The following is a 22055-nucleotide window of genomic DNA, read 5'->3' as shown; positions in this document are numbered from 1 at the left end:
TACCATAACTACCTTTTTGGGCGGTGGGCAGGTTCTATAGCCCTGCATGGGAAGGTAGGTGCTCCCGCCCCCACGAGTCTCGGGCAGATGAGGCTCGTCAGCCTGGGAAGGCAGTGCATCTAGGAGAGGGAAAACTCTGATCTAAAACCTCCACTGCCCTGTGGCAATATCCAGTCATGGAAAAGGCTCCAGGAGTAAACCTCAAGGAAAATCCGGAGTCGGAGTCCCGAAGGTAGTACGTCGTTGTCTACAACCTCGTTCTGGCAGCTCCTGCGACGGCGTTGGTGCCAAACTGTAACGGGTCTGCTGTTCCTTTGGATCGATCAACGACGTGGAGAGGGGGGACGTGCTGCATGGGCAACAGCCTGTCCTTCATATGGCATCGCCCAGGCTTGCATCCGATCACCCATAGTCAGCCATGATCGAGGGGGGCCTAAGAAGAAGAGAAGGACTACCTTCTATTTGGTCATCAACATGGTCACTTACATTTCCCTTTTTCTTTGACTCCATTATTTCTCCTATACTGGATAGCAGGTATGTGGGAACATCATTCCCTGCCACTTCCATTCTAATTTTCAGGTTCCTTCCTAAGTTCCACACTGCCTTGATTGGCAATGCATCACCCTCCAGTCTTAGAAATAGAAATAGTTAGAGGAAAGATGTTGTTGAGCTGGAAAGGGCGCAGAGAAGATTTACAAGGATGTTGCCAGGATTCAAGGGCCTGAGATGTAGGGAGTGGTTGAGCAGGCTAGGATTTTATTCCTTGGAGCGTATGGGGATGATGGGTGATCTTATAGAAGCTTACAAAACCATGAGGAATAGATCGGGTAAATGTACGGAGTCTCTTTCCCAGAGTAGGGGAATCGAAAACCAGAGGACATAGGTTTAAGGTGAGGGAGGGAAAGATTTAATATGAACCTGATGGGTAACTTTTTTACACAAAGGGTGGTAGGTGTAAGGAACGAGCTGTCAGAGGAGGTAGTTGAGGCAGGTACTATAGCAATGTTTAAGAAACATTTCGACAGAGACATGAATTGGACAGATTTAGAGGCAAATGGTCCAAATGCAGGCAGGTGGGACTAGGGAAGATGGGACATGTTGGTCGGTGTGGGCAAGTCCACCAATGGACCTGTTTCCACATAATGACTCCAACTTTATCACCAGTCTAATTTATGACTCTAAATTTATCACCAGTCCTTCTTCATCACTGGGTCTTATTCCTGGAATTCCCTATCCACCAGTGATGCACCTTTGGGAGCACCATTCAGTAGAACAAGGGCATTTAAAGATGGGCTCAGCACTTCCAGTGCATCAATGTAAAGCTCATGATGATATATAATACATCTTCCTTTTCAATGGTAATTCCAGAATTTCATCACCCCCTTCAGTAAACTCTCCAATTACAGAGTATTTTACATTCACCGATGTACATGAAAGAACAGTCACTATTTCAAGGGAGAAATGTGAATTAGTATTAGTTTCTTGTAATCTGTTTTTAAAGATCTCTGTAAACGTAGCCCAAGGCTTGTTGTTCACATACCCGTATCAGCAGTGTGATTTAGACAGGTACATGGATGGGACAGGTTTGGGGGGATATGGACCAAACGTGGGCAGGTGGGATTTGTGTAGCTGGGACATGTTGGCCGGTGTGGGCAAGTTGGGCTGACGTGCCTGTTTCCACACTGTATGACTCTATGACGAAGTGATCTTGTCAGTCGACTGCTGCAAGCCATAGTTTGCTGCAGAGTCAAATGATCAGAAAACAAAAGAGATAGGCCCCTCGGCCCCTCGTGCCTTTCCCACCCGCCCAGGCTTCAATCTCCCTTAATGTGCCAGTTTCCGACAGTCAGTTCCAGATCTTTCCTTTTCCCTCTTTTTATCATATCATATCATCATATCATATATATACAGCGCGGAAACAGGCCTTTTCGGCCCACCAAGTCCGCGCCGCCCAGCGATCCCCGCACACTAACACTATCCTACACACTAGCGACAATTTTTACATTTACCCAGCCAATTTACCTACATACCTGTACGTCTTTGGAGTGTGGGAGGAAACCGAAGATCTCGGAGAAAACCCACGCAGGTCACGGGGAGAACGTACAAACTCCTTACAGTACAGCATCCATAGTCAGGATCGAACCTGAGTCTCCGGCGCTGCATTCGCTGTAAAGCAGCAACTCTACTGCTGCGCTACCGTGCCGCCCACCTCCTCTATTAATGTTATCGATCCCCTCCAATGATCCAACTTCCACTATCCTCTTGGATAGACAATTGCAGAGAACGAGTTCCTACACATCACATGTCACTATGTTCTCATTTGAGATGCTCTCCAAAGCGAAAGCAATTTTCAATTAGATCACACATCACTAAATTAAACTCCAAATAACATAGATCTAATTTCTTGAGTGACTCAAGGTCCACAATCCTCTCATCCTAAGATTTAGCCCGGTAAATCTTTTTTTTTCATCTGCTTTCAATATAAGTATATTCGTTCTTAAATAACAGGACCATAACTGTGCACATGTTAGGAAAGAGGAAGTGAGGCAGAAGGGTTTCTAGAGGGAGTTCCAAAGAAGAAGTTCAGGACAGCTGTGTTGGGAGGAACTGCAGATGCTGGTTTACCCCAACAGTTCTGTACCTTTTCGTACCTCTAGTTTCCCTCGTTCCTGACTCTCAGTCTGAAGAAGGGTCTTGAGCCGAAACGTCACCTATTCCTTTTATCCGGAGATGCTGCCTGACCCACTGAGTTACTCCAGCATTTTGCGTCTATCTTAGAAGTTCAGGACAGCTGTGTCCTGTTGAGGGAAGGATCAAGGGTTAGATCCTTGAAAGGTTCAAAGACAGAAAGAGTTTGGGTAAAGAGTAAATCTAGAGGAGATTGCAGAGGTAGAAGGGAATAAGATGTTGAAAGGGTCGGGAGCCAAGGAGCAAATGGCAGTGAGGGTTGGCATTGTTAGATATGCTATCATTATAATAGTACAACCCTTCTGGCTGCCATTGAGCCGACTTTGTGTTTACCAAGACCGGTAATAACGACAAGGAAGTGTGTGGTGGTTTGATTGTGGATCTGAGAATCAAAGAAAGAGTCAAGGATTTTAAGCAGGAGAAGGGAATTAGAGAATGGCGACTAATTGGGAATTAATTTTGAAAGCTTCCGCTCTGGCAGGTGGAACACCACTACCAACCCTGACTTGGCTTTTGAAAACCTGAATGGACCATCCCCCACACCGTGTCACGCTGGATCAATTCCCAAAATCATGACATCGTCCATCTCTGATTATCCCGGACAACCCCATCGAGCCGGTCCCAACCAAACCTGGGAAGAGGTGGAATTTTCGCAAGGCCAGGTGGGACCAGTTCACAAGTCTGGTGGACCTCTGGATCGACAGCCTTCCCACCCACACCCCCACCAACCCGGACAATGCCTACTCAGCCCTCTGCAAACTCCTCACCAGGGCAGCAAAGGGTTCCATTCCTCACGGCTATCATTGCCGGTACATCCCCACATGGGACGAAGAGTGTGACGCATGCTATGATGCATTCCTGTACGCTGAACCTGGCGGAGAGGCTGCCTCCAAGGCTGCGGAGCCGACAATCTGCCTCGACAAGAAGCGCAGAGAGTGGTGGGAAGAGACAATCCAAGGAATCGACTTCACACACTCCAGTAGGGTGGTGTGGAAGACCTTCAATCGCCTCACCGGTCGAAGTACCCGCCCAAAGCATTGCCCTTTCACGGCCAATTCCATTGCCCACCAGTTCCTGGCCAATGGCCACTCCAAAGACACGGACAAGAACCATACTCGTTCTGTCAAACAGGAATCCACTAATCTTTGGAAAGCTCCAGACGCTGATGGGCACCTGTCAGCACTCTTTTCCTCTGCAGAACTTTCTTGTCATCTCTCAACTGAAATGTGGAAAAGCTCAGGGTCCTGATAACATCCCCCCAGAATTCCTGAAACACTGCGGTCCTAAATGACTGGCCTGGCTCCGTGGGATACAAGCTTAATGCAGGCAAATGGCTTTGGTATAGGTAGGCATTATAATCGGCATGGACGAGATTGGTCGAAAGGTTCTGTGTAGCACGAATCTATGAGAAAACTCTCGGATTTCATTTTGTAGGCACTTGTTAAGAATAGAATTGGAGAAAAGGAGACTAGAATTGACTTCTCCTCCACGATGAGTTTTTGTCTGGAGAGAAGGAATGAAATCAGGTGTGGTTGCCTGAAATCTGGCAGATACGGCTGACTCTCTATCAGATACAAGCCTGGCGGCACGGGGCAAAAATGGGTGGGGGGGGGGGTGGGGGGGGGGAGTGAACAAAGTAACCAAAGGTGGAGGAGGTAAGGAGATGATCCAGAAGGGAAATAGTTGCAGTCAGGAGAGAGAGTAAACAGTCAGCAGAATGAGGTTTATTTCCGAGTCCGAAATAATAACTCTCACAGCTGATTTATTAAACAAATCTCAGAGCTAAAAACAAAGTTCTGGAGGAACTCAACATCACTCTCCGACCTTTCCACGGTCATTAATGTGTCCCTATCAACAGTCATATCATCCCGTCCCCACCCTTTCTGCTTTCTGCAGGGGGCACTCTCTCCACAAACCCTTGGTTTGCCCATCCCTCGACTGCTGCCCTAACATAGACAAAGTCACTGCTTCACTGAAGACCTGCCCCAAGGCCTGCTGGAATGTCCAATTGCTCAACACTTTAACTCCCCTTCCCATTCGCATACTGACCTTTATTTTCTTGGTCTCCTCCATTGCCAGAGTAAACTGGAAGACTAACACCTCATATTCCACTTAGGTAGCTTACAACCCAATGGTGTGAATACTGAACATTGAATTCTCTAATTTGAAGCAAACCCGGTAAATTACTGGGCAAACAGAACAGATTACTCTGAGACCTGGCCTAGACATGATGGACTGAACGGCCTCATTCAATGGTGTAAGAATGTATGAGAAATCATTCCAGCCCTAGGATATCACTAATCAACAAGAATTATTGTGATCCAAATCAGGAACATTCACCGAGACCAGAGGGTCTCCACCTGAAACATCGCCCATCCTTTTTCTCTAGAGATACTGCCTGACCCGCTGAGTTACTGGAGCACTTTGTGTCTATCTTTGGTGTAAACCAGCATCTACAGTTCCTTGTTTCTGCGCTCCTCCCTCAAAACATGCACTACACTCTAATGGCTTTCTCTACAGTACCACCCAATCCAAAGGTCAGTCCGCCATCTTTACAGGCAAAGCCAGGTCCTCCCCAAGAAATCCCCAAGCAGACCAAAGTGTCTGGCATTCTTCCCATCGCTTCCAAACCCAAGGTTCCCTGTGCAAAATACCAGAATCAACCAAACATCAGATTATGATCTCAAATGCACATGGCTCCTCCCCACCATCACAGGGATCTCCAGGAGCCTCTGCCATAAAAAGGCAGCCGGCATCGTCAAAGACCCACACCACCCTGGCAATGCTACTACCATCGGGAAGAAGGCATAGGTGTCTGAAAACCATGGCCTCCATGTTCAAGAACAGCTTCTTCCCAACAAATGTCAGTCTATTGAACACTACAAGCACTAACTGAACTATGAACTACAAACTGCCTTGGTTGCTCAAAGGACTTGCACTCGTATTGTTTTTTTTTGTTTATTGATTTTGTTTTAGTTTATAATGTTAACTATGAAGTACTGTGTTTACAGGCCTGCTATGCTACAGGTAAAAATAATTTCATCGTTCATTTTCAGTACATATGACAATTAAACTGTTTTGACTCCTTGGAATGTGAGGAATGTTGTCCTGCAAGTTACCCCAGATCTCCATGCCAAGGCAAATTATGAAAACGTTATTAGTAAATCAGGGAGTGCAGATTCCGAATAAAATAAACCACTCACTGGAGAAATCCATCCAATTCAATTTCCCAAAGCTAGATTAACTAATAGGAATAAACACAAAAACATTTTGAAAGGAAATTAAACACAAGTTAAGAAAATGGAACGTTTTACAATGGGTGAGGATGTGGGATTAATGGCGAGCTGGCACAGACAAAATGGGCCAAATGGCCTCCTTCGCTGAAGGACTTTTATGATTCTGGGCAGCGACTGAAGAATCGGAATCTTTATTTTTGCCGCACGATTTTAATTTTAATTTAAAGCGCATTAAATAACGCTGAGAGGCATTTAAGTTTGGCAATAACCCAACTGTTGAACTTAGAAAGGTGCTCTCATCTGTTGAATGAACCGAATTTACAAATTGGAAACATTTTAGCAAGATGAACGAATGAGAAATAAACGCTTTTTATAAACAAGTGTTGGGGTGGGACTTACTCACACAGAAGACGGGTGCTGGTATTTTCTATACGCTTCCACCTCCCATCACATTAAAGGGGATGCTGAACACATTCAGTTGAAATCCAATATTGCTTTCAACGAGGGTGCCTTCCTGTATTGGAGCTCATCGCTGACGGATGGGATGTAAATCCCTTTAAGACATTCGAGGCGGGTTTTGAGGTCGCTTGACAGGTAGAACCTGTTTACCGGTTCTGTACTTCAAATCAAATCGGGGGCAATGCAATGACTTTGTAAGCAAAGGATTGGAGCTCTCTCGCCCCCAAATTTCGCGTTGCCTTGTTTAAAGGAGCAAAAAAAAGCGAAGAGCTCCCCTGTGACTGTTGAAGTGACTGGAAGGTAGGTTTATGAAACCCTTTCCACAGTTTGAGTTCGTCCGTGTTAGGAACCAGGGTCACTTGGTAGAGAGAGAGAGAGAGAGAGAGAGAGAGAGAGAGGGAGAGTCTGGCAGTTTCTTTACTGTTGCAAGACCGGAGAAGGAAAGTCTAAATATATATATATTTTTTTTAAATGCCCTGACTGATTTAACATGAAACAAAGTTTTAGTAAAGAGGAAGGAAAATTATTTCTTATATTTTTAGCTGGTGTGACTCTTGAACTGTCTGTCTACTTCCTCTACTCTAAATGTATAAGGCAGATGGAGGGTTGGTATTGATGGTAATATTATGGGCAGCAAAACTGAAAGCTGAGATTAACACCCCCCCCTCTGAACCTGACTGACATAGAGGCTGCATTGGGCAGTTGAGGGGAGAGTGTGCTGTGTTTGTGCTGTACTTATTTTACAACCAAACTCCCCTGTTCCGTGACAATTTGTGCTCCTCGCCCTGCTGGTCCTGTGAGGTTCAGATTGCATTTTGCTACGCTGTGATTTGATTTTGCTGAGTGTCCATGACGCTCCCTGGGCTGTTCTGTTGATTGCAAATTCTGCTCTGACCGTTCCTCATGCATTGTCCATTAGGCTGCCTCTTTATCCAGCATTTCAGATAACATATTCCATGGTCGTTCGGCTCATTAATAAGTTCATAGGTCATAGGAGCAGAATTAGGCCATTCGGCCCATCGATCACGTGAGCCTTCCTGCTAGACCAACACACAGAGAGTTTTCGCACAGAGTGGTGAGTCTGTGGAATTCTCTGCCACAGAAGGTAGTTGAGGCCAGTTCATTGGCTATATTTAAGAGGGAGTTAGATGTGGCCCTTGTGGCTAAAGGGATCAGGGGGTATGGAGAGAAGGCAGGTACGGAGAGAAGGCAGGTACGGGATACTGAGTTGGATGATCAGCCATGATCATATTGAATGGCGGTGCAGGCTCGAAGGACCGAATGGCCTACTCCTGCACCTATTTTCTATGTTTCTAACACATGCCTATGTTCAGACCCCACTCTAGATCTCGTCCTATGTAGAAGGCAATAAGAATTACAAGCAAGAGTAGGGAGACCGTAACTCCCAGCATTTAAAGAAATCCTCCATTGCCATCCATGTCCCTTGCCTTATCCATTTTCTATTGCTTCAAGGTCCAACTTACAGCTGTTGCATCACAGCTCCAGTAACTCTGGTTTGATCTTGACCCCGGGAGTTGTCTGTGTGGAGTTTGCAGGTTCTCCCTCTGACTGCGTACATTTCCCTTGGATGCTAACATCCTCCCACATCCTAAAGATGCGTGGCTTGGTAGATTATAGACAATAGACAATAGGTGCAGGAGGAGGCCATTCGGCCCTTCGAGCCAGCATCGCCATTCAATGTGATCATGGCTGATCATTCTCAATCAGTACCCCGTTCCTGCCTTCTCCCCATACCCGCTGACTCCGCTATCCTTAAGAGCTCTATCTAGCTCTCTCTTGAATGCATTCAGAGAATTGGCCTCCACTGCCTTCTGAGGCAGAGAATTCCACAGATTCACAACTCTCTGACTGAAAAAGTTTTTCCTCATCTCAGTTCTAAATGGCCTACCCCTTATTCTTAAACTGTGGCCCCTTGTTCTGGACTCCCCCAACATTGGGAACATGCTTCCTGCCTCTAACGTGTCCAACCCCTTAATAATCTTATACGTTTCGATAAGATCTCCTCTCATCCTTCTAAATTCCAGTGTATACAAGCCTAGCCGCTCCAGTCTTTCAACATATGATAGTCCCGCCATTCCGGGAATTAACCTAGTAAACCTACGCTGCACGCCCTCAATAGCAATAGATTAATTGGCCACTGTAAATTACCCCTCAGATAAGAATCTGGAGGTCGGTAACTAAACGACAACGTGGGGAGAATGAAAATGTAGGACCAGTGTAAGTGATGGGTTGATGGTCACTGCAGATTCAGTTGACTCAAAGGCCTGTTTTTGTGCTGTCTGACTCTCGTCAATTAATCTCGCCTGAAAATGCCAGTAATTCTCAGCATGTCAGGCAGCATCAGTGGAGAGTTCACAAGTTATAGGAGTAGAATTAGGCCATTCAGCCCATCGAGTCTACCCCTTCATTCAATCATGGATGATCTCTGCCTCCTAATCCCATTTTCCTGCCTTCTCCCCATAACCCTTGTAATTAAGAATTTGTCTATCTTTGCCTTAAAAATATCCACTGACTTGGCCTCCACAGCCCTATGCGGCAATGAGTTCCACGGATTAACTACCCTTGGACTAAAGAAGTTCCTCCTCACCTCCTTTCTGGAAGAGCGCCCTTTAATTCTGAGGCAATGACCTCTGGTCCTAGACTCTCCCACCAGTGGAAACATCCTTTCCACATCCACTCTATCTATGCCTTTCATTATTCTGTACGTTTCAATGAGGTCCCCCCTCAACCTTCCAAACTCCAGCGAGTAGAGGCCCAGTGCTGTCAAATGCTCATCATATGCTAACCCACTCGTTCCTGGGATCATTCTTGAGAGGGGCATTAATGTGATGGAAGTTAATAACTTTTCACCAATACCTTGTTGTGAGGAATTCCAAAGATCTACAACCTCCAGCTCTTGAACAATATCTTCTCCTCTCAGTCTGAAAGGACAAAATCCCAGGTCTTTTCAGTTCTGGTCATTTCTCTCAGAATCTTGATTCATAGAAATTGGATCCCATTGCACGTTTCATCAGCACCATGTGGCGGAAAATTGATTTAACCAGGAATGAATAAACTTAGGTAAATTGGTTTGCAAACATTTCCAGGTCAAGCACCGTTCATTGGAGATTCAAATTGAGCAAAACATAGAAAATAGGTGCAGGATCAGGCCATTTGGCCCCCTCGAGCCAGCATCGCCATTCAATATGATCATGGCTGATCCTCCAAAATCGGCACACCATTCCTGCTTTTTCCCCATGTCCCTTGATTCATTTAGCCCCAAGAGCTAAATCTAACTCTGCTTCCTATCTGGTGTCAACCTTGCAACACTATTATGATTTTCACATCAGGGAGCACCAATTATGATATTCCCTGGGCGACCCTCCTTTGAGAATGTTCCTGGGCATTGCCAAGGCATGACCTTGGTACACATCACCAACCTGGAAGGTTCATATTGGTAAAATCTCATCTAAATCCCTGGGCTCTTCCTGCTCTTACCTATCACATAGTTGATTTCTCGTCCACCTCTCCAACCCATGCCCCTCCCCAATCCGCAATAATCCCTTGTGTTATCCTTCGCCTTTGACCAAAAGGGCCTGCTTTTGGTCATCATGAGAGATCGGAGTAGAATTAGGGCATTCGGCCCATCAAGTCTACTCTGCCATTCAATCACGGCTGATCTATCTCCCCCCAACCCCATTCTCCTGCCTTCTCCCCATAATCTCTGACACCAGTACTAATCTGACACCCGTACTGATCCTCGGCTCTTTCCGACCTCTCATGACCACCCTGCAGCCCAAGTTGGCAGACCCAAGGCAAAGTTCAAGGGCATGGATCAACCACACTCCCACAGCCTCATTTAAGGCCACAGCTGAAGTCCTGATCCAGTGTTGAGAGAGAAGAACCAGGCAACGTACCTACAAACACGTATAATGTGAAGCTCCCAGTTCATTGCAACTAGCTCACAAGGTCATAAGGAATAGGAGTAGAATTAGGCCATTCGGCCCATCAAGTCTACTCCGACATTCAATCATGGCTGATCTATCTCTCCCTCCTAACCCCTTTCTCCTGTCTTCTCGCCATAACCTCTGACACCTGTACTAATCAAGAATCTGTCTATCTCTGCCTTAAAAATATTCACTGACTTGCCCTCCACAGCCTTCGGTGGCAAAGAATTTCCACAGATTCACCACCCTTCTGACTAAAGAAATTTCTCCTCACGTTCTCCCCGTGACCTGCGTGGGTTTTTTTTCCAGGTGCTCCAGCTTCCTCCCACGCTCCAAAGACATACAGGTTTGTAGGCTAATTGGCTCGGTAATATTGTAAATTGTCCCTAGTGTGTGCAGGAGAGTGCTAGTGTGCTCAGGACTGATGTGAAAGCAAATTTTGATGTGGTTGAACTGCAACCAAATCGATTGTCATTCCAACAGGTTATTGCCATTTTAATGCACCCTTCAGGCCTTCTGAAACATGTAAGGTCAAATGTATCGACATGGTCACTTTTTAATTCTATTAAAATCCATCTGTAATAAATGGTCCCCGTAAGAAAGATCATCGCCTCAGGAATCGGTGGAATAGGCTTGCATATTGTTCCCTATTCACTGTACAGGGAGAGAACAAGATTCTCTAACTTAGCAAATTTGTTCTGAATTAATTTTGGGTGGTGGGAGGGGGGAGCTGGTGTCACTTGGCAGGCTGGCATTCATTGCTTATTCCTCAAGGCTCTTGAGAGGGCACTGATTTGAACCATGGCCACTCTTCTGGTGAAGGTACTGTCACAGTGCTGTCACGTTGGCAGTCTAGTTTACTTTGGTTCAGAGATACAGCGCGGACACAGGCCCTTCAGCCCACCGAGTCCAGGCCGACCAGAGACACTAACACTATCCAACACACACACACACACACACACACACACACACACACACACACACACACACACACACACACACACACACACACACACACACACACACACACACACACACACACACACACACACACACACACACGAGGGACAATTTACAAATTTACCCAGCCAATTAGCCCTACAAACCTGTACGTCTTTGGAGGAAACCGAGGCATCCGGAGAAAACCCATGCGGGTCATGTGGAGAACATAAAGACACCATACAGACTGCACTCATTGTCAGGATCGAACCCGTGTTTCTAGCGCTGTAAGGCAGCAACTCCACCGCTGTGCCACCATGCCACCCTTTCTCAATCAATGTCTTAATTTCTTAATTGTTTTTAATTACTTTTTGTGGGGGGAGGAGCTGGTGTCACTTGGCAGGTCAGCATTTATTGTTCATTCCACATGGCTCTTGAGAGCGCCTTGCTTTGAATCACAGCCATTCTTCTGGTGAAGGTACTGTCACTGTGCTGTCACATAGGGAGTTCCAGGTCTCCGTTCGAGATGAAGGAGCAGCATTATTTTTCCATGTCTGGATGATGTGCAACCCGGAGAGGAGTCTGCAGGATGGGCTTCCCTTGCCCTCCTTGGTGTTTGAAGTGCTGACTCTGGGATGTTCTGCCAGGGTAGCCTGGACAAGGAACTGCAGTTCCTTTTGTAGATGGTTTGCCTTGCAGCCACCAGGTGCTAGCTGTGGAGGGAATGGATGTTTCAGATGACTGATGAGATGGAAATCAAGTGAGCTGAATGGTGCTGATCGTGAGAGTGGGTCTCTGGTGCCGAGAGATAGCATCTCTACCAACTACGCCACTGTACTGTTTGATGGTCTGTGATTTGTCCACAAGCAGCGCTGTGCTTTGGCTGGAACACTGAGAAAGACCATAAACATGACCTCTATGGGTAGAGTAGCTCAGGAACATGAATTAGCCTAAACCCATTTACCAGCACTTGTTTCGTAACCTCCTGAGCATGGACAATTTCAAGTGTTCATCCAGACACTTCTTAAATGTTGAAGTACCTGCCGTTACCACCCACTCACTCAGTGCCTTCCATATTTCAACCACTTTCTGGCTGAAAAGGCTCTTCCTCAGATTCACTGTAAATTTCTATCCTTTACCCTAAATCTACAAAGAGGAATTTTTCCTCTGTAATTCAGCCAACATTAATTTCTCGGCCGACACCACTAATCGCAAGTCTGAAGAAGGGTTCCTACCCAAAACCTCACCCATCCATTTCTCCAGAGATGTTGCCTGATCGGCTGAGTTACTCCGGCACTTTGTGTCTATCTATCACTAATAGCAATGTCAACTGGCCATTCACTGCATTGATTTATGTACAAATTTGCTGTGTGCAATCTGTCTCTCCTGTTCCCTACATTCGCTGAAAATAAATTGGCTTGGAATGTCCCATGGTACCAGATAAATGCAATTTGTCTTTTCTTTGTATAATTTTTTTTTTCCTTTTCAGATATGTTTTTGTTTATTGCTCCCACAATAGAAATCTCAGTACAGAAATTGTCATGATTATTTTATGATTAGTACGGGTGTCATGGGGCGAAGGCAAGAGAATGGGGCTGAAAGGGAAAGATTGATCAGCCATAATTGAATGGCGGATTAGACTTGATGGGCCGAATGGCCCAATTCTGCTTCTGTCACTAATGAACTTTAAACAAATAAACCAAAATCATGAAGACGAGCAATCACCTCTTGTGCACGTGTAAATGACATTATGTATGCCAGCATATAGGGCCTAAGCACTGCATGTAATAGGAACCTTGCTTTTGATAGAATTAACACCCATAAAGCCAATGCTCAGAGCCCATATTGTTATCATAAGTAGAACTAACCAGAACTACAGTGTCAGATTTAATAGTCACAGACAGATAAAAGACAGCGGCACGGTGGCGCAGCGGTAGAGTTGCTGCTTTACAGCGAATGCAGCGCCGGAGACTCAGGTTCGATCCTGACTAGGGGTGCTGCACTGTAAGGAGTTTGTACGTTCTCCCCGTGACCTGCGTGGGTTTTCTCCGAGATCTTCGGTTTCCTCCCACACTCCAAAGACGTACAGGTATGTAGGTTAATTGGCTGGGTAAATGTAAAAATTGTCCCTAGTGGGTGTAGGATAGTGTTAATGTACGGGGATCGCTGGGCGGCACGGACTTGGAGGGCCGAAAAGGCCTGTTTCTGGCTGTATATATATGATATGATATGATATGAGAAACTGACCCTTCAGCCCACTGTCCATGTCAATTATCAACCAATGTTTACACTAATCTCATGAGTCATATTTTTTAAATTCTCCCTACATTCTTTTCGACTTCCGCAAGATATTGCTTTCAAACTCGAGGAACTGTCAGGAGCAAAAATTGTCTACATAAGCGTTGTCTGCGAGCATTAGAAACGGGTAAACGTGAACAGCCGGTAATTTGAGAGTTTAATCAGGTTTAGTTTAGAGATACAGCCTGGAAATAGGCCCAAGGTAGACACAAAATGCTGGAGTTAATCAGCGGGTCAGGCAGCATCTCGGGAGAGAAGGAATGGGTGACGTTTCGGGTCGAGTCCTGAAACGTCCCCCATTCCTTCTCTCCCGAGATGCTGCCTGACCTGCTGAGTTACTCCAGCATTTTGTGTCTACCTACGATTTAGACCAGCATCTGCAGTTTTTTTCCTGCACTGGAAATAGGCCCTTTGGCCCACTGAGTCCATGCCAATCATCCATCACCAGTTCACACTAGTTCTATTGAATTGAATGATACAGCATGGAAGCGGGCCCTTTGGTACACGTTGGCCATTGATCGCCCGTTCACACTGGTTCTTTGTTGTCTCGCTTTCTCATCCACTCCTTGAGCTCAAGATGTAACTTACAAAAGCCAATTAGCCTACAAACGCACACGTCTTTGGAATATGAGAGGAAACTGGAACACCTGGTGGGAAACCCACACATTCACTGGGGGAAGGTGCAAACTCCACATTGACACACTTGAGGTCGGGTTTGAACCTGAGTCTATGGTGCTTCACGCTGCCCCGGCAAGGCCACCAGCATTATCAAGGATGAGTCTCATCCCCATCACTCCGTCTTTCCATTATATTTCATATTTTCATATTTCAGATACAGCGCGGAAACAAGCCTTTTCGGCCCACCAAGTCCGCGCCGCCCAGCGATCCCAGCACACTAACCTACACACACTTGGGACAATTTTTACATTTACCCAGTCAATTAACCTACATACCTGTACGTCTTTGGAGTGTGGGAGGAAACCGAAGATCTCGGAGAAAACCCACGCAGGTCACGGGGAGAACATACAAACTCCTTACAGTACAGCAGCCGTAGTCAGGATCGAACCTGAGTCTCCGGCGCTGCATTCGCTGTAAAGCAGCAACTCTACCGCTGCGCTACCGTGCCGCCATTAGGCAAGAGGTACAGAAGCGTGAAAACATGCACCTCAAAATTCAGGAACAGTTTCTTCCCAGCTGTTATCGGGCGACTGAACCATCCTATTAACAACTAGAGAGCAGTTCTGATCTACTGTCTACCTCATTGGTGACCATCAGACCATGTTAATTGAACTTTTCTTGCACTAAACGTTATTCCCTTTATCAAGTATCTGTACCCTGTGGATGGCTAGATCTGTAATCACGTATATATAGTCTTTCTGCTGACTGGTTAACACATAACAAAAGCTTTTTAACCGTACCTTGGTGCACATAACAATAAACTGTGAGGCAACAGGTCATTGTTCAGATAATTTTGTAAACCTGTATGAATTAAGTTTTAGTCCTTTAAATGTGCGATGTCCTGTCCTGGTTAAGATGTTTTGCTAGACATTAAATGCCTAATGTTGTGATTGAATTGGAGCGTGTTACATGACATCAGCTGCTTACTGTTGGAATCAAACGGTGCGTGGTAAATGTTGCCCATAAAATTGCCATCATTGTTTTTTAAATGCAGTCGTGATGTGTGGCAAAAGGCAAGAAGGCAGATTGCAAATCTGTCATCCTTGTCTGATTTGGAAAATGTCCAATGTTGTGAGTTTGGTGGAAAAGCCTTCATTCGAGTGGCACTTTTAATCTGTGAGCTGAAGGTGTTGGAACCCTCCCCCCCCCCCCCCCCCAGAGCTGGGAATGAGCCCTTGACCATGATGCAACAAAGTTTCTGTGCACTGGTTAGCACTTTAGTATTCCTAGCTTTTTGTTAGTTTGGAGAAATTAAATGTATGGACAATACAATCCATCGCCTCACAACTCAGCCCACCGAGTTCGCAGCGATCACCCCGTACACTAACACTGTCCTGCACACTAGGGACATATTACACAAGCCAATTAACCTACAAACATGTACATCTTTGGAGCGTGGGAGGAAACTGGAGCACCCGGAGAAAACCCACGCGGGTCACAGGGAGAATGTACACACTCCGTACAGACAGCTGCCGTAGTCAGAGTTGAACCCTGGTCTCTGACACTGTAAATGCGTAACTCCACCACTGTGCCACCGTAACCTGGAGTATTCTGTACAGGTTTGGTCACCACGCTAGAGAAAGAATGTGATGTGGTTCAGAAAATATTTGCAGGAATGTTGCTAGGCCTGGGCAGCACAGTGGTGCAGTGGCAGAGTTGCTGACTCACGGCTCCAGAGACCCGGGTTCGATCCTGACCTCAGACACTGTCAGTACGGAGTTTGTATGTTTTCCCTGTGACCATGTGGGTTTTCTCCGGGTTCCCCTGCATCCCAAAGACGTCCAGGTTTGTAGGTTAATTGGCCTCTGTAAATTGCCCCTAGTTGGTCGGACACAGAACTAATGTATGGGTGATCGATAGTCGGCATAGACTCAGTAGGCTGAAGGGCTTGTTTCCACGCAGTATCTCTGAACTAAACCAAGACTGCAGGGCTGAGTTCTAGCAGATTAAATAGGATGGGACTATTTCCATGGAATGAAAGGGGCTAAGAACTGATCTTAGAAACATAGAGAAATAGGTGCAGGAGTAGGCCATTCAGCCCTTTGAACCAGCACCGCCATTCAATATGATCATGGCTGATCATCTAAAATCAGTACCCCATTCCTCCTTTTTCCCCATATCCCTTGATTCCTTTAACCCTAAGAGCTAAATTTAACTCTCTCTTAGAGGTTTATAAAAATAATGAGGGGCATTGATTGGTTAGATGGTTGCAGTTTTTCTCTAGGATAGGGTAATCTAAAAGGAGAGGACATAGAATCAAGGCGAGAGGAGAAAAGTTTTCAAGAGGATCTGAGGGGCAAACTCTTCCACACAAGGGTGGTGGGTAAATGGAACAAGCTGCCAGAGGAGATGATGATTACAAAGTTTAAAAGACTTTTGGCCAGGTACACGCAGAGGAAAGATTTGGTGTGCTACTGGCCAAATGCGGTTAACGTGGCAAGTTGCCTGAAGGACCTGTTGGGCTGAAGGACCTGTTTCTATGGCGCACCCTCAAAAATCATCAGTAAACTTCAATACATTCAAAACTCCGCTGCCCGTCTACTCACCCACTCCCCGATCCGTGACCATATCACCCCCGTCCTTTACAAACTCCACTGGCTCCCCATCCCCCAGAGAATCCAGTACAAAATCCTCCTCATGACCTGCAAAGCCCTCCATAACCTGGCCCCATCCTACCTGACCGACCTCCTCCACAGGCACACTCCCACCTGCACCCTCCGCTCTGCTGCTGCCAATCTCCTATCCCCCCACATCCGGACCAAACTCAGATCCTGGGGGGACAGGGCTTTCTCCATCGCTGCTCCCACCCTATGGAACTCACTACCCCAAACCGTCAGAGACTCCTCCACACTCACCACATTCAAAACATCACTGAAGTCTCACCTGTTCAGTACTGCCTTCAACCACTGAAGGTCACCTCACCTTCTGTCTCCTTTCTCTGTTCGTTTACTTATTTATCTATTTATTCACTTCCCTATGTTCTCTAAATCCCTGTAAAGCATCGTTGAGTATATGAAAAGCGCTATATAAATGTAATGCATTATTATTATTATTATTATTATTGTTTCTGGGCTGCATTGCTCTATGAATCTATGATCTCATCACTTGAACATACTGCATGTAAACACTATGTGTAAGAGGTTCCTTGATGTTGTTGGAGTAAACAGCAATGTTCAGCGTTCCAATCGGCGGAGTCAGTAGGGCTACTGTGCCCAAAGGCAGGTGAACTGGGCATCTTCAAAGAAAATTCCATGAAGTTCCATGAATTGTTATGATTTATATTTGTTCTGATTTGTATGTGTTTCTGTGACATCACTGTGATGCCACCTGATGCAAAGTCTTGTCTTTAAATGAGACTCCAACTGTGATTTGTATTTTTTTGTTGCACAGTTGAATTGACTGTTTGTTGTTGGGATACACAGGAAGTCGTGAGCACACTCACAAACATAGACGATAAGCCAGCACATTAATGAAAAGGGGGAGGTGAAAAAATCAGAGGGCCAAAAATAAATGACACTGGGGATTAATGCCACTAGGGCGGCGCGGTGGCACTGTTGTAGAGTTGCTGCCTTACAGCGCCGGAAACCCGGGTTCCATCCTGGGTTTGTACGGCTGCTGTCTGTATGGAGTTTGTATGTTCTCCATGGGAGCTCCGGTTTCCTCCCACTCTCCAAAGACGTACAGGTTTGTAGGTTAATTGGCTTTGGTAAAAATTGCAAATTGTCACTAGTGTGTAGGTTAGTGTTAATGTATGGGGATTGCTGCTCAGAGTGGACTCGGTGGGCCGAAGGCCCTGTTTCCATGCTGTAGCAATAGGTAAAGGTTTGAGTTGAGACCCTTCTTCAGAATGAGAGTCGGGGGAAAGGGAAGAGAAGAGAAAGGACAAAAGAAATGCCAAAAGCAACGATAATCAAGGAAAGGTGGAGCCCACAATGGTCCATTGTTGGCTGTGGGATAGGTGATAACGAGACATAGCCATCTATATACTAAACCTCTCGTTTGTTTGTTTGTTTGTTCCTGAACTACAGCCAAAGCAGTACACGATAGTGCGACAATTTTAGGCCCACCTTACTCACCGTTGTCCCTTTGGTGCTAATGGGAGAAGTTTCATTGAAATCGGTTATATTTTTTAAGTTATTCACATTTTAACGTTTAAATCTACCTCCCAGGGAGGGAGGGAGGGGGTGGATAGAGGGAGGGAGGGGGGAGGAGGGAGGATAAAGGTGGTTAGGGGTGTGGGGTGGGAGGGAGAGGGGGGGGAGGGGAGGGAGGAGGAGGGGAGGGGGAGGAGAGGAGGGAGGGAGGAGGAGGGGAGGGGAGGGGGTGGAGGGAGAGGGGGAGAGGGGGTGCTGCACCAATGCAGGAGAGGGATGCATTGGTGCATTGGTGCAGCACCCTCTCTCCCCCTCCCTCTACCCCCCTCCCTCCTCTCCTCCCCCTCCACTCCTCCTCCCTCCCCTCTCCCCCCTCTCCTTCCTCTCCTCCCCTCTTCCCCTCCCATACCCCTAACCCCCCTTATCCTCCCTCCTCCCCCCTCTCTCCCTCCATCCACCCCCCTCACGGCGCCAGGCGGAAGAGGGCTCTGCCCGAGCCAGCTGCCTGCCCCTTTTCCGGGGTTACGTCAGCGCCCGGGTGGTGGTGGAGAGGGAACTACGTGCTGCCCACGGGCACCCTGGAGGATTTCCGGGACCCCTGGGCACCGCGGGGGGATTGGATGCATCCTGGATAGGGATTGTAATATAATTGTATAATAGTTTCATTTGGTATATTTGTTTGTATAGTATTCTGGTGGTGGGTTATGTCTTGTTTTATTGTATTGTATATATTGTTTTTAAATAATTGAGTACACCTTTTGATAATTTAAAAAAACCCCAGATCAGATCAAAGTTCTGAGGACCTGTTGCATAGAGTTAAGAATAGTAATGGACAATGAACAAAATGGAGTGGCGGGCTGGGGGCACGTTTCCATCCTCGGTGAAGCTGGATGGTGCGAATGTAGTAGACAATGCTGAAACATTTATCAGCAGCTGATGCCAGAAACTGGGAGCAGATGCTGGCCTCCTCTGGGAACCCCATTGTTATGGAAGACAAGTCCTCAGCCAAGTCACAATGTTTCGAAGGTATCATTGACAGTGCTATCAATTGCATGCAGCAGTAGCTTGCTCACTGATACTCGGATTGTGTTTCGACAAGGCCATTTGACGCCACACATTTCATCCCCAGTGTAAACATGACCAGAGAGATAAGTTCCATTGGTACGGTATGAAGGAGGCCCCTTGACAATGTACCAGGGGCCCCAGTAGAATTGTCAATGGGAATTGCAGTGAATGAGGAGGTGTTGGGGGTGGGGGTGAAGCAAATGCTAACTCTGGTAGTGTCTGAAATAGCCCAAAGAAAGATGGCTGTAGTTTATTTATTTGTTGAAGTGTAGTTTAGTTTAGTGATACAGCCCTTTGGACCAGAGTTCACACCGACCAGCGATTCCCGCACATTAACACTACCCTACGCACACTAGGGGCAATTTACAATTTCACCGAAGCCAATTAACCTACAAACCTGTACATCTTTGGAAAGTGGAAGGAAACCGGAGCACCCAGAGAAAACCCACGCAGGTCCCAGGGTGAACGTTCAATCAGCACCCGCAGTTAGGATCGAACGGGTATCTGGTGCTGTAAGGCAGCAACTCCACTACTAAGCAGCACATGGTTCTCATTTTAATTAATGCCTGTATTCCATATCATTCCATAATGGCTCCAGTAGCCTGTATTTGACTCAAAACTTAAATGAAGTGGATTTGGAAGTCATTCAGTCAGAGGAAATAGAAATGGGAAATAAATAAAATATCATGCCACCCACATCCTAACAATATATTGTTAAACTGGCTGCTCTGGGACAGGATGGAACTGCACCAGAGATTCTAATCTGTAAGCCTTGAAATGACACAAAAAGGGTGAGTACTCCAAAGACGTACATGTTTGCAGGTTAATTGGCTTGGTATAAATGTAAACTGTCCCTAGTGTGTAGGATAGTGTTAGTGTGCGAGGATCGGTGGACCGAAGGGCCTGTTTCCGCGCTGTATCTCTAAAACTAAACTAACGTAAATGAAAAGAGGGAGTAGTTTCTATGTATGTACCTGTGGAATGAGCTCATCCTGAGATGTTACAGGACACACAATGCAAATTGGTTGATGCTGAATGGTGATGTACCTTCACCTCTGAGGATTGCCCTTTGCCCCGCAATGAAACATAGAAACATAGAAAATAGGTGCAGGAGGAGACCATTCGGCCCTTCGAGCCAGCACCGCCATTCAATGTGATCATGGCTGATCATCCACAATCAGTAACCTGTGCCTGCCTTCTCCCCATACCCCTTGATTCCACTAGCCCCCAGAGCTCTATCTAACTGTCTCTTAAATTCATCCAGTGATTTGGCCTCCACTGCCATGAGTAGGAAGTCCCTTCAAACACCTTGGTTACCACCATAAGTCACCTTTGTACTTTGGCAAAGCTGGAGCGATTCTAGTTATAATCAATAAATCAACACCTTCCGAGACATATCTGCCTGGTTGATCTGTACCTCATTCATTGGCTTAATCTGCCTCCTTCATCAACTGGCCTACTGAGGTCATAATGTTACCATCTACACATTTCAGTCTCTAACTCGCCAAGCCGCTTGCAAAAGGGGTGGGGGACTGACATGGCAGACAGGAAACATAGAGTAGGGATTAACGGGTCCCTTTCAGAATGGCAGGCAGTGACTAGTGGGGTACCGCAAGGCTCGGTGTTGGGACTACAGCTATTTACAATATACATTAATGACAGGTGAAGGGATTAAAAGTAACATTAGCAAATTTGCAGATGACACAAAGCTGGGTGGCAGTGTGAACTGTGAGGAGGATGCTTTGAGGATGCAGGGTGACTTGGACGCAGTTTAATGTGGATAAATGTGAGGTTATCATATTGGTGGCGAGAACAGGAAGGCACGGTGGCTAAACAGTAGTGTTGCTGCATTATAGGGCCAGAGACCCAGGTTTGATCCTGACTATTGGTGATGTCTGAAGAGAGTTTGCACATTCTCCCCATGACCGCATGGGATTTCCCAGGGTGCTTCGATTTCCTCCTAAATCCCAAAGACGTACAGGTTTGTATGATAACTTGGCTTTGGTAAAAATTGTGAATTGTCCCTAGGGCGTGTTGGCGAGTGTTAGAGTCTGGGGATCACTGGTCGGCGTGGACTCAGTGGGCCAGTTTCTGCGCTATATCTCCAACGTTAAAGTTAACTAAAGTTAATTAACTGGCCGTTTTTGTTTGTGGGAGCTTCATTCAGGTAATTAGTGGTGGTAACAAAGTCCGTATTTCGCCATGCACTGACATGAAACTATTCTGTCACCAACTGCAATGCACAACCCCGCTCAAAACCAAATTGAATATGTTGGAAGTAACTGCAGATATTGGTTTATACCGAAGATAGATGCAAAATGCTGGATTAACCCAGTGGGTCAGGCAGCATATCTGGAGGAAAGGAACAGGAATCGGGTCAGACCCCTTCTTCAAGACCGAAAGATGGGGGGGGGTCAGACCAAAATGGGGCGAGCAACATGACCTCAAGAAGGGTTAAGTCCATAATGGCCCATTGTTGGCTGGGGAGGATTGTAAATTGAATAATTGTATGTAATAACACATCTGACGTTGGATATCATGGGAGGGTTGAAAGGAAGGAATGCAACAGTTGGGTAAGGTGCAGATTTCACTAATCAATGGCTCCCTGACAGTTTAATCTTTAAACTGTGAAGTCCTTTACTTCGATGCTG

At 46.2% G+C, this 22055-nt stretch overlaps 1 protein-coding gene and 1 long non-coding RNA gene across 3 annotated transcripts in view; one reads left to right on the top strand and one right to left on the bottom strand.

The window, feature by feature from the left end:
* Positions 1-22055, bottom strand: part of LOC144603577 (uncharacterized) — a 38750-nt gene that overhangs the window by 14331 nt on the left and 2364 nt on the right. The gene's annotated exons all lie outside the window — the stretch shown is intronic.
* The window catches only part of svopl (SVOP-like), a 92720-nt gene continuing 77293 nt past the window's right edge, over positions 6629-22055 (top strand). For both annotated transcript variants that reach the window (XM_078416988.1, XM_078416986.1), the window contains exon 1: positions 6629-6683. The gene's annotated coding sequence lies outside the window, so the exon portion shown is untranslated. The remainder of the gene's footprint in view (positions 6684-22055) is intronic.

This window comes from Rhinoraja longicauda, chromosome 20, assembly GCF_053455715.1.
Source record: "Rhinoraja longicauda isolate Sanriku21f chromosome 20, sRhiLon1.1, whole genome shotgun sequence".
Classification (NCBI taxonomy): domain Eukaryota; kingdom Metazoa; phylum Chordata; class Chondrichthyes; order Rajiformes; family Arhynchobatidae; genus Rhinoraja; species Rhinoraja longicauda.
Note: the sequence above shows the minus strand (reverse complement) of the source record. Positions and strands in the feature narration are given on the sequence as shown.